Below are 13,073 nucleotides of genomic sequence, written 5' to 3' on the forward strand. Positions count from 1 at the left end.
CACTCCCAGGTAAAAGCATGCCAGCCCAGCTGTAAAGCATGGCCCTCTATCGTCAATATTCATTTATTTTGAAGTACTATTCATTCTTTGAGCCATGTTGAGCCATGCTGCCTGGTAGTAAAGCTCCCAATCTGGGAGGCGAAATCCTCCTTTGATTCTAGAGTCCTGTAGTAATTTTAATTTTATTCTAGCTTTTCCCCCCAGCCAAATAAATTTCAAAATTATTTTATTTATTGTGTTTTTGGAGTATAAGACGCACCAAGGTTTTGAAGAGGCAAATTTTTAAAAAGTAGGTAGGTACATAGAGGGATAGAGAGGGAGAGAAACAAAGAGAAATAGGTAGGTAGGTAGGTAGATAAAGGGATAGAGAGAGAGAGAAATAGAGATAGATAGATAGATAGATAGATAGATAGATAGATAGATAGATAGATGATAGATAGATAGATAGCTAGATAGCTAGATAGATAGATAGATAGATAGATAGATAGATAGATAGATAGATAGATAGATACAGTAGGTAGGTAGGGAGAGAGTGTGTGTAGGTAGGTAAGTAGGTAGAGGGATAGAGAGAGAGAAATAAGAGAGAGAGAAATACAGTAGATAGGTAGGGAGAGAGAGAGAGGGTAGGTAAGTAGATACTTACCTCCCTGCGACCAATTAGATCGTATAGATTAGGCCTCCTCCGAGTTCCATCTGCCAGTCAATGCCGACTGGCAACTACACGGAGGAGAGCCTTTTCAGTAGTAGCTCTGACCCTTTGGAACGATCTCCCCGTGGAGATTCGTACCCTCACCACCGTCCAGACCTTCCGCACAGCCCTTAAGACCTGGCTAGCCCGTCAGGCCTGGGGATAAAGATAATTTGTCCCCACCCGAATGATGAATGAATGTTGCTTACTATTTTACTTCTATGTATTGTTTGTGTCTATTGTCTGTACCCTCCCTTCCTTATTTTATGTAAGCCGCCCTGAGTCCCCTTAGGGAAAAGGGCGGCCTATAAATACTAATAAACAAACAAACAAACAATAGAGGGATAGAGGGGAGAGAGAAATACAGAAGGTAGATAGGGAGAGAGTGAGTGTGTGTAGGTAGGTAACATGTTTTCCCAAAAATACAACCTGTCCTGAAACTAAGGCCTTGCCATATTTTTCATGTGGGCAAAAATATAAGCCCCCACTGAAAATAAGCCCCCTGGACAACCCCCCCCTTCCAGCCAGGCAGAGCACTACTCCAACCTAGCGGTACCCCAAAGGTGCCAAGTTGCGGGAGGCGGGGGGAAAGGCGCTCACATTGCTTGCTGCCTTCGGAATACTGCGAGGTTGGGGAGTAGTGTTCTGCCTGGCCAGAGGGGGGAGTTGCCGGGCAGCTGCTCCCTTGCGAGCGAGCTCTCGAAGAGCTAGGCACAGCCTCAGGGTTGAAGCAGCCATGAGGTGACCACACTGGCGAGCAGCCACCTGGCAAGTCCCCACTCCAGCCGGGCAGAGCGCCATTCACTTGCCTAGGGGATATCCCTAAGGCGCCAAGCCACATCTCTATCCGCTCCCCAGCTCCTGCAACTTGGCACATTCAGGATACCCCCTAGGTCAGTGCATGGAGCTCTGCCTAGCTGGAGAGGGTGGTTGCGCGAGTGCCTGTTCCGCCCCCAGCTCGCATGCTTCCCAGCCTCACCATGCCCTGGCCCAGCTCTCCCTGCAGGGCCAGGGCACTGGCGTTGCTTCCGCCGCCACTGCTGTGCTCTGAGCATAACTTCTCCAGCTTCCAAACTCCAGAACTTGGCTTCCAATTCTTCCAGCAACGGCTGTTCTAGGAGTGTGCTCTATGGTTGTGGGCCGGCTACCATAGGGCCCCTTTTATTTCCTCTTTTTCCCTAATCCGTGTTAGTAAAACCTCCAATGAGAAGATAAATAGAAGAAGAGATAGTGGCCATCCTTGTCTGACCCCTTTATTTATAGTGACTTTGTCTGTTAGATCTCCATTTACCATTATTTTAGCTGTCTGGTTTGAATATATTGCTTTAATCCAGTGTTTCTCAACCTTGGCAACTTGAAGATGTCCGGACTTCAACTCCCAGAATTCCCCAGCCAGCGAACGCTGGCTGGGGAATTCTGGGAGTTGAAGTCCGGACATCTTCAAGTTGCCAAGGTTGAGAAACACTGCTTTAATCATTCTAATAACTTTTTCTCCAAATTTCATACTAGCTAATTGTGTAATAAGAAACTGCCAATTTAAATTATTGTCTACCAATACTAATGCTAATTGTTTCTCTGGATGTGCTTCATAGTATTCTAATACATTCATTATAATTCTTGTATTATTTCTTAATTTTCCCTTGGGTAGGAATCCGTTTTGATCAGAATGAATAATTTTATTCAATATTTTTTAAAGTCTTTCCGCAATGATCGTCATAAATATTTTATAGTCAGCATTTAGCAACGAGATTGGCCTATAGTTTTAGATCAATTGATTGTCTGCTTCTTCTTTTGGAATTAATGTTATAAATGCTTCAACCCATGAACTTGGCATTTTTGCTTGTTCTAATACTTGATTGTACAATTCTAACATGATTTTCTCAAAAGTTTCTTGAAATTTTTTATATATCTCTGCGGGAATCCCATCAGGTCCTGGTGATTGATTGTTTTTTGTTTCTTAATTGCCTCCTTTATCTCTGTTAGAGTTATTTTCTCATTTAGCATTTCTCTTGCTTCCTCTAAAATACTTGGTAAGTTTATCTCTTGTGAATAATTTCGGAGTTCTTTTTCTGAGATGTTTTCCTGACTGTATAGAGTTTGAAAAAAGTTTTTGATTATACATTTTTTTTCTTCTGTCTTTTGGAACAAATTCCCATGTTCGTCCTGTAATTGCTGTATTAGCTTTTTGGTTTTCTCTTTCTTCAATTTGTGGGCCAACCATCTACCTGGTTTATTTGCTGTTTCAAAATAGTTTTGTTTCGCCATTTTTATATTACGTATCATTTCTTCTTGAAGTGTTAGATTAATTTTATGTTTCACCAAATCTCTCTCTTCTTTGATTTTAGTATTTTGTGGTTCTTTCTGCAACACGGTCTCCAACTCTTTAAGCTTCTCCTGTAATAATGTTTGCTGTTTTCTTTTTTCCTTATTTCTCCTTGCTGTATATGCTATTGTTATACTCCGCACATAGGCTTTTGTGGTATTGCGTAGGTTTTGCACTGTTTGATCTTTCTTGTTTTCCTTAAAGAAAATATCTAATTCCTTCTCCATCATTTAGGTAGGTAGGTAGGTAGGTAGGTAGTTTATTTATATGCCGCCCTTTTCCCTGGGGGGACTCAGGGCGGCTTACAGATCAGAAGGAAGGGGGGACAAACAGATTAAACACATAAGACAGTACATCGTTAAAAGCACAACATTCATACAATTCGGGTGGGGTTGAGGTCTTTAGCCCCAGGCCTGTCGGGACAGCCAGGTTTTAAGGGCTATGCAGAAGGTCTGGAGGGTGGTGAGGGTACGAATCTCCACGGGGAGTTCGTTCCATAGGGTTGGAGCTGCCACCGAGAAGGCTCTCCTCCACGTGGTTGCCAGTCGACATTGACTGGCTGATGGGACTCGGAGGAGGCCTAATCTATGGGATCTAATTGGTCGAATGGAGGTAATTGGCAGTAGGCGGTCTCTCAAGTACCCAGATCCACTACCATGAAGGGCTTTGTAGGTGACAAGTAGCACCTTGAAGCGTACCCGGAGATCGACAGGTAGCCAGTGCAGCTCATGGAGGATAGGTGTTATAGGTGTTATATTTGTATATACAGTATGATTTTCTTTTACAATTCTCTGATTTAGCGTTCATCTGAACTTTTTCCTCTGACCTTTCCATTTTACCATTAATGGATTGTGGTCTGCCCATGTGTTTGGCGAAATCTCCATATCTTCTGTTATTGATCAATTCTGGGTTCATCCATGCCATATCGATTCGCGACCACGAATTGTGCAGATGGGAAAAGAAAGTGTACTGTCTTATTTTTGGATTTATCTGTCTCTATGCATCCCTTAAATTTAATTCTTGCACCATTTCAAAGAAGGTATTCAGTAGTTTTTATTCTTCTTTGTATTCCTATAATCTATTTTGTTGTCTGCTACCTCATTAAAATCGCCTATTATACAGACATTTTCCCAATCTGATTCAATTATTTTCTTGTGTAATTTATTATAGAATTCTTTTTGGTTTATATTTGGAGCATAAATTGTCACCAGCAGAATTTTTTTTATTTGTTGTTATTTCCGTCATTAAAAATCTGCCTTCTCTATCACTAAATATTTTCCTCGAATTTAACCAATCTTTTATGTGTACCGCAATCCCTCTTTTCTTATTTTGTGCTAGCGCCAGATGCAGCTTTCCTAATTTGGGGCATTCTAAAATATTACCATATTTTTTTGATATGGATCTCCTGTAGGCAGACACAGGGGTGGGTTTCAACCAGTTCGCAGTGGTCCCCGCGAACCGGTTGGTCAGCGAACCCGGAAGTAAGTAACTTCCGGGAACGGCAAAGGGCCTTCCCGCCCTTCTTACCGGTCTTTGAAGGCTTCTGCCCTTCCACGCAGGTGCATGGCACATACAGCGCCTGCGCGATTCTCCGTGAGCAGCTGGATGGCACATACAGTGCCTGCGCGATTCTCCGCGAGCAGCTGGAGCATCGCGCAGGTGCTAAGACGCATGCATGAACTGTGCGTGTGCATGAAGACGCTGCCGGCCCCGTTCCAACCGAACTGGTTGGAACGGAATAAGCAACCCACCACTGGGCAGACAATATCCATATTATGTCTTTTGAGTCTTGTTAATGTTTGTTTTCGCTTGACCGGTGAGTTGATACCATTGATGTTCAAGGATATCATCTTTATTTTGTCTTCCATCTTATTTGTATGTTGGTTTTGGTCCTTTCCTTGTTCTTGTCTCGGTTTGTGTTCTTGTCCTGGCTCCTTCTCTCTCCTGTCATTCTGTTTCCCTTCGGTCCCTTATATCCTGCTCTGTAAGTTTTTCCTCTGATGTCTGTTCTTCCTGACTCTTATTTTCTGCTTCCTCTCTACTATCTTGTTCGTCTTCTCCTATTATATAGTGATCATAAAATTCCTGTGCCTTTTCCAGCGAGCCAATATGGATTTTTTTCCCCTGCCCGGTTATTAGCATCCCCTCAGGGATAAGGCATCTAAACATCACTCTGTATTTAAGCAGTTGGGTCAATAGGAAATGGTAGTTTCTTCTCTGTTCCCTTATCCATTTTGGTATCTGCTTTAATGTTATGATTTCTTTTTCCTTATAAACCAAAGACTCTTCTCTTGTTTTGCTGGAGACTTCATCTCTTGTCTTTTTTCTTGTAAATCTTACATGTGTCTCTCTTGGAAGCTTACCGTATTTTCACCCATATAACCCACGGGTTATATGCGTTTTTACATACACAGCACCCCCGGGGTATAAAAGTGGGCGGGGTATACAGAAAATATTTTACACAGATTAACTAAAGGGAGAGCTTGGGACCACCACTTTCCTCGTGGCAGTGGGCTGGCTCGGCGGCTCGGGCTCCTTTTCTCTCTTTTCCTGCTTGGGTTTCGGGACGCCTTCGTGAAAACCCCGCCCCTGGCTATGGGCGAAGCGACCAGGAAGAAGCAGGAGGTGAGAGGAAGCGCAGGCGGTGCTCGGCAGCCCGGATTCTGCTTCGCCGCCAGTTCAGCAGCTCCTCGCCTTCTCTGGCTTGGAAGTCCGGCAGGAATTGAAGGCGGCGGCGGCGCGGCTGTGGCTCCGTTTTCAGGCCAGCCGCCGCCTCCCCTTCCCTGATCTCAGCACGTTCCCTTCTCCGTTCCCCCAATCCCTCCCCAGCTCGCCCAGGCTTTCTCCTCCGTTGCCGCCTCCCGTCTCTTCCCCGATCTCAGCAGGTTCCCTTCTCCTCCATTCCTCCAAGCCCTCCCCAGCTCGCCCAGGCTTTCTCCTCCGTTGCCGCCTCCCGTCTCTTCCCCGATCTCAGCAGGTTCCCTTCTCCTCCGTTCCTCCAAGCCCTCCCCAGCTCGCCCAGGCTTTCTCCTCCGTTGCTGCCTCCCGTCTCTTCCCCAATCTCAGCAGGTTCCCTTCTCCTCCGTTCCTCCAAGCCCTCCCCAGCTCGCCCAGGCTTTCTCCTCCATTGCCGCCTCCCGTCTCTTCCCCGATCTCAGCAGGTTCCCTTCTCCTCCGTTCCTCCAAGCCCTCCCCAGCTCGCCCAGGCTTTCTCCTCCGATTGGTTTTAATGGGGAGGTCTGATGGAATAGCGCTAATGTAATGTTTGCCGATGGCTTACTCGTCGCGGGTTATATAAGAGGGCGGGGTATACGGAAAATATTTTACACGATCTTGGAAACCTGCGGGTTATTCGCGTGGGCGGGTTATATGGGTGAAAATACGGTATGTCTGCGTGCATAGTTTGTGTGGACCCTATTCACTTCGTCTAAGTCATTTTCTACTTCCTGCTTGCTTTTTTGCAGAAGTTCAGCCAGGAATTCAGCAATTAACTTTGGAGATATTCCTCCTTAGTTTCCACTATATTTTGAAATCTAAGATAAAACATTGATCTCTCCATCTCTAAATTTATAATGCCCTCTTCCATTTCTCTGTTTACCGCCATCATTTTACTTTCTGTTTTATCTAGTTTCTTTTCCGTTTGTTCCATTCTAGCTTCCACTATTTTTATTTTTTGCTCATATTGTATTATCTTTACCTGCATTGTACCAATTTTATCATCTAGTTTGTGTATCTCTCCTTTCATCTCCCCCATATCACTCTTAAGTTCTTCATGATTTTTTGTCATTACTTCCTGCATCTTCATCATTGTCTCCTGAATTGATGTTAGGGTTGATTGCATGTTCTGTAGATTTATAGTGGAGCCTGATTTCTCACCTCCTAACATGCTTTCCACTGAATGTGGTCCTGATGGGGATGCTATTGTCGCAGTTGTTCCCCCCTCCTGTTTTGGTAAATGTGATGGTTGTACTCGTCATTTTAATATTTTTTAAAAAGGTTTTTCCACAGTACCATATACCCCTGTTTTCCCCCTTATCTATCTACCTTTTTTTGTCTCTACCTCACTTCCTCACAATTCTTCTACCTATTTCACTAACTATTATAGGTGACCACAATATAGAACACCCTATAGTATAATACAATCAATACCGTATTTATACAATTGATCAATACAATTAATGATCTAATAATAATCTAATGATGATCTAACAGTTCTGACTACTAACAAACACTAGATTACTAATCTTAATCTAAATGTTATTTAATTATAAGAAATATAAAAATTATAGATATTGCATTTACTATGAGTAATACTTATAACATGATACTTATATCGCAGGTTTAATACCTTAAGTCTTCTTATAAAAATATAAATATAAATATATGTAGTGTTTTTTTACTTGATTATTAAATTGATTATGTTATAAAAAATATCTAGGATATATAAATATACTATATATGTATGTATGTATGTATGTATGTATGTATGTATTTAGTGTCAGCACAAATACAACACACGCACACACACACATATACACATATATATATACTATATATATACAGGGCGGGGCATAACCTTTTCCTAGGGGGTCACAGCAACACTTGTAATAACAACACAAATAATTCATACACCATTCGAAAGCCCATCAAAAACTGAGTTTATTGACACGATTTAATAGTCAGTATGACCACCATTAGCCCTTCGAACAGCATTCAAACGAGGTGGATAAGAACACAACAAATCTTCAAACAGTTCCGTTCGATTTTCCAGATTTTTCAACACAGTTTCCAAATTCATTCTCAAAGTTTCAACCGAATATCGATTTTGACCTTGCTCCTGAATCATCAGAGCTTCCACTTCATCCTTAATTATGGCCCCAATGTTCTCTGCCGGATTGAGATCTGGCGAATTTCCCGGCCAGACGTCATTGCCCCAAAATTCGACATTGTTTTCCTTTAACAATTGCTGAGTCGCATTTGCACGCATGCAAGGAGCTTTGTCATGAAGAAAGACAGCCTCACCAACCACCAAGACATTGTCTGGATCACTGAGAAATGGAATGACATTCTCCAATAAAATTTTCTCACGGAAATAACTGCCATCCCAGGATTCCCCTTTATCTTTCAAAACCCAATGCAGTTTCTTGGCTGTGAAAATGACGAAAATCCCGATGCAAGTCGGATTGCGAACGATTTGTCGATATCGTTCATGTTTGGCGATGTCGTCGACGTCTTTAGCCCAAATTCGATCGTTCTGGAAATTCGGTTTTCGAATGGCATAAACGAAGAATTCGTCAGATGGCGCCAAATGAAGAAAATCTTCCTCGGTCCATTCAGACAACCAATCGCACAACCAAAGCCGATCTTGAACGTGTGTTTGAGTTTTCAATGGTTTGCAAATGACGTGGAATGGCTTCAAACCTTCTCGTTCTCGATATCGGCCGATTGTCCTTTGATCAACTCGTTTTCCACGAATTTGAAGGATTTCTTGGGCCACTTTTCGGTTTCCTTTTCGTTGTTTGCGACTGCCAGTTGCAATGATGGCTTTGCTTTCTTGGGACAGTTGCAGAGGACGCCCTTCTCCAAATTTTGTGAAACATTCTTGGGCTGTTTTGTTCCAATTATCAGTAACCCAATCCGGATGACGTTTCAATTTGTTTGCAATCCATTTTCGATTGATAAACGTCGCTCCAGCATCGCGAGCCTCTCGAAAGGCAATGCATTTTATTCTGTCAATGATCCTCTGTTCTTCCGAATCGAATTTTCCAGCCATTCTTAAAGCAAATTTAACATTTAATAGCTCATTCAATTCAGTTTTTTATGGGCTTTAAAATGAGGTGTCGCGGAAGTTGTAAACTGCTGTCGATCTTGCTGTGACCCCCTAGGAAAAGGTTATGCCCCGCCCTGTACTATATAAGTCTATATAAGTTGCTTTCACATATGCCTCTGTCCCCTGGGTATTATCTATAAGTATCTATGAGAATATATATGTCAGAAAGTATAAAATATAAAGGTCTTTAAGGTATTCTATATAAAGTTCCAATTCTAGTTTTAAATGAACAGCTATACAGTAAATAATATCTATACAGAATTTTATATAATTGTATCAGGTTACTTAGATTGCACAGATTTCTGGAAATTTAAAAGTTCTTTTTCCTTGTTCTTACTGTTGCATCAGCTTCTCCTCCCTTAATGTCCAGGATGTTGTCTTCTATCTATTTAGCACAGTCACTATCATAGTTCTCTCATTTCCCCTACCAGATCAAATCTCCACTGTCTTCTTCCCAGGCAGAAGCTTCTTGTAGTTTGTTCTTTCCTTTTCTGCAATCCACAATGTTTAGTCTCAGTCTAATCACAATCCAGATTTGAGAGGTTTCTCCTACAGTAACAGGGGATCACATCCCTGTTATCCTCAGAGCTTCCCCTCTCTAGCTGGTCCCTCCAAGACCAAGCTCTGCCTTTGCAAGCCTCCTGGCATGGAAAATTGGGCAGAAAGAACAGAGCCCTGTTCTTCTGCTCCACACCAGTGTGACTCCACCCTGGTGTGGAGTCCACATCCTAAAATTATTATTCTTCAGTCACTTCTTTATTTTTGACCCAATTGATATTATTTGATTGAATTCTTCATATTATCAAAAAAAAACATAGGTTTAACATTATGTCATCAATGATAGTATCTATTTACCTTGTTTTTTGTCAGTGTCTTGTTCAACTGGCTTTTTCTAAACATCAAGGTCTTCTCCAATGATTCTCAACCTCACATTAGGTTCTAACATATTTAAGTGTTTGCTTCGTTATTAGGTTCCAATGAGCAGTCTAATTTACTTCATATAATATTCAATGATTTATTCTTCTGCGGTGTAGGATATTTTCCCAGTATCATGATTCAAAGTCATAATTTTTCTTTGTTCAACCTTTCTCATGGCCCAGCTTTCGCAACCTGTTCTGATCCCCCTCCATACGATGAGTCACGCCGACACAAGATTACTGCTACAAAATTTATTCACAGTAAATTAACACACCGACAAGACTTTGGCAGCAACCCAGACTTTCACAGATAAGAAATACACACAAGAGCTTCTCCAGCTTTAGTATAATAGTTGAGTCCTGCAAAAAGCCTCCTCCCAAAGTCTCTTCTTATATACTCTCTTGGAGGAGCCTAATCACAACCACCTGGCCCCAATTATCTTCTATATCTCCGTAGTTGCTGTCGGCACTTATCTGCTGTCAGCGCTTATCTGTTGTCGTCTTAGCCTCGCGTCCGGGACCAACTCCCTGGTGGCCAACCAGCATCTCTGGTCCCTGCTCGGAGTCTGAACCCTGTCCAGGGTCCTCCACATCTTCCAGAGCTGACTCACAGGGTCCCTCGCTATCGGAGTCTGTTTGCAGCTCCAACGGCTCCTGCTGGGCCACAACACAACCATATCTTGCAACTAGCCTTAGTAGTGCATACCTTTGCTGTCAATGCGATGCCCTTAATATTTTGTCTAAATTTAGTGCAGACTTTCTCCCAAGTAGTAGACACTTCTTTATTTAATGGCTGCAGCAACAATCCGTGTACAATTTTAAGCCTAGCAGGATAAAATCGATTTCTGTTTTTGTGTGTTTTTGCATTCAATTGTCTGCTGAAATAATCTTTTTAAGCAGCAATCAATTTTGCATTCCTTTATTTTCAGCAAGGTAGTCTCTAAAACATCTATCGAAGTATCATCAGCATATCTGAAGCTGATATTTTTCCCAGCAATTTTCTGTCATTTAGTCCATAATTTATCACGATATAGTCTGCATATAAATTCAAACATAAACACAAGGTGATAGTATGCAGTCAGTGCACTGTTTTTTTCCCATTTTTGGACCAAAGTTTAGTTGTTCCATATTTTTTTCTAATTGTTAATTAGAAATTTAAAGGCTATCCACAATATGCTGTGGTCTACAAAGTAAACACACTTGTATATTCAATAAAGGGGAATAGGTCAGTGGGGGTCTCTTCTGAATCCTGCTTGGCAATTCTTGTTCTATGTATTGTTGAAGTTGGATTGCAAAATTTTGTACATTATCTTACTAGCATGTGAGAGAAGTGCAATTGGCTATTACCTGCAAGGTCCTTCATGGCATAGGTCCAGGGTATGTGAAGAGCCATCTCGCCCCAGTGGGACTAGTTTGCCTCGCTCATTCCAGCGGAAGGGGTCTGCTGCAGCCCCCATCTGTTAAGGAATTCTAGTTGATGGGGTCAATGGCCAGAGCCTTTTTTCTTGTGGCCACTGCCCTGTGGAACATTCTGCTCCTGGAAGTGAAAACTGCTCCCATACTTTTAGCCTTCTGGCACCTGGTTTTGCCATTTGGCTTGAAACCCCAAAGGGGCGTTGTCCACTGGAAGTGATTGACAAGGTAAGAAGACTGATGCTGTCCATCAGCTTTGTTCTGGCCCCCACTTAGCCCGTTCCAAAACTACAGCCACACGAAGCTTGCAAAAGAATGTCTTTATCAGTCCCGGCTCAAGCTGGCTGCGAGCCCAAAATAAACATAGATAAAGTCTCTGGCAAAAAGTTACACAGCAAATGCCAAAACAAAACTCTTACAGCAAACCAGGTTTTCAGAAAGCAAATCACTTATCCAAGTGCCTCTTTGAATCATAAACACCAACTCGAACAGGAACGGAACTGAACTCACGAACAAACAAACGATGAACGAACGTTGACTTCTGCAACTAAGGCGTGGCACCCTCAGTCTTTTATCTGCAGGAGAAGACCCTAACGAGCAACAGCTGCTCATTATCCTGCATCCCGAGAGCATCCTGAAACCACTCACTGATAGCAGCTCCAAAGGCTCCTACCGAGCCACAACAAGCTTGGTTCTAGTTTTTATATCACTTTTTAAACTTTAATTATGTTTCTTTTTACTAAGCTACCCAGAGAAGGTGGCGTAGAAATTTAATAAATAAATAAACAAATCATTGTTTATTTTGAGCATCCTTTAGCACTGCCTTTTCTGGTATTGAAATACAGATTGTTCTTTTTTTGGTTTAATTGGCCATTTTTGTTATTTCCCAAAGATATTTGCACACTACAAATAGCATTTTAACTACATAATTTAAATACATTCTGCGGGTTTTTTCTCCTCGTTTGCAGATTTGTTTGGAATATTTTCTATTTACTTAACTGCCTGACTCTACTTCATGGATGAAATCCTCCAAAAGAACATTCCTATGAAGTACAATCTTTATTCTATCCTAAGTGCCTTATATATTGGGCATGTCACTCTAGCCCTTTACACTCTCTTCCCAGGTCCAGTATTGATTTCCCTAGTTAATTTGAGTAACCATTTGTTTCACAGTCGCATAAATCCTAAAATGTTCTGGTGCTTAGCTATTGAATACAATTTGACCCAAAGAATTCTTAGAGTTCCCTGCAGGGACGTGTTGTCCCAGGGCTCCTCCAATAGAAGATATCACTGTCAGACATCAGCAGCTTAAAATAAAAAGTCCTTTTTACCTTTCCATGCTTACTATTTTTATAAGTAATAGTAACCTGCATCTGTTTTAAATTGATTGGATCTTTATTTTCATTTCTACTATATGTGAGTTAATCCCTTTTACTTGTCCTTGCTTTTAGAAAATGAATTTATTTTGGCCTGGGAAAAAAAATTGGAATAGGATGAATGAAACTATCTGTTAAATTGAATTGACATATACATTTCCATATCATAAGAATGCATGAATCTCAAGCAATATTCATATTAGTCATTAATTTTATTTTGTGTTTATAGCTGGAGGTATTCTAATCTTAGATTTATTTTCAGTTTCAGCATTGCTTTGCTCACAGCTTTTTTTTACAAAATCCACCCCTCCTTCCTTCAAATTTCACTGCCTAATTAGGTGAAGCAAATAATTTATTTGTTCTACCAATCTCCCCCCCCCCCATGCTCTTATGGAGCTTTTTTTTTCAATTGGTGAGCATTATACAGAGTTTTCTGAAGGATCATCTCTCTTGCCAGTACTTAAAAAAGAATTCAGCATTTGAGTGTATGCTTCTAAGGACTAATTTGGTTGTACTGACTAAAAAG

The 13,073-nt window shown here is 41.6% G+C and overlaps 1 protein-coding gene across 1 annotated transcript in view; it reads left to right on the forward strand.

Moving 5' to 3' along the window:
* The window catches only part of SYNDIG1 (synapse differentiation inducing 1), a 31,010-nt gene that overhangs the window by 15,704 nt on the left and 2,233 nt on the right, over positions 1 to 13,073 (forward strand). The gene's annotated exons all lie outside the window — the stretch shown is intronic.

This window comes from Thamnophis elegans, chromosome 6 (assembly GCF_009769535.1).
Source record: "Thamnophis elegans isolate rThaEle1 chromosome 6, rThaEle1.pri, whole genome shotgun sequence".
NCBI lineage: Eukaryota > Metazoa > Chordata > Lepidosauria > Squamata > Colubridae > Thamnophis > Thamnophis elegans.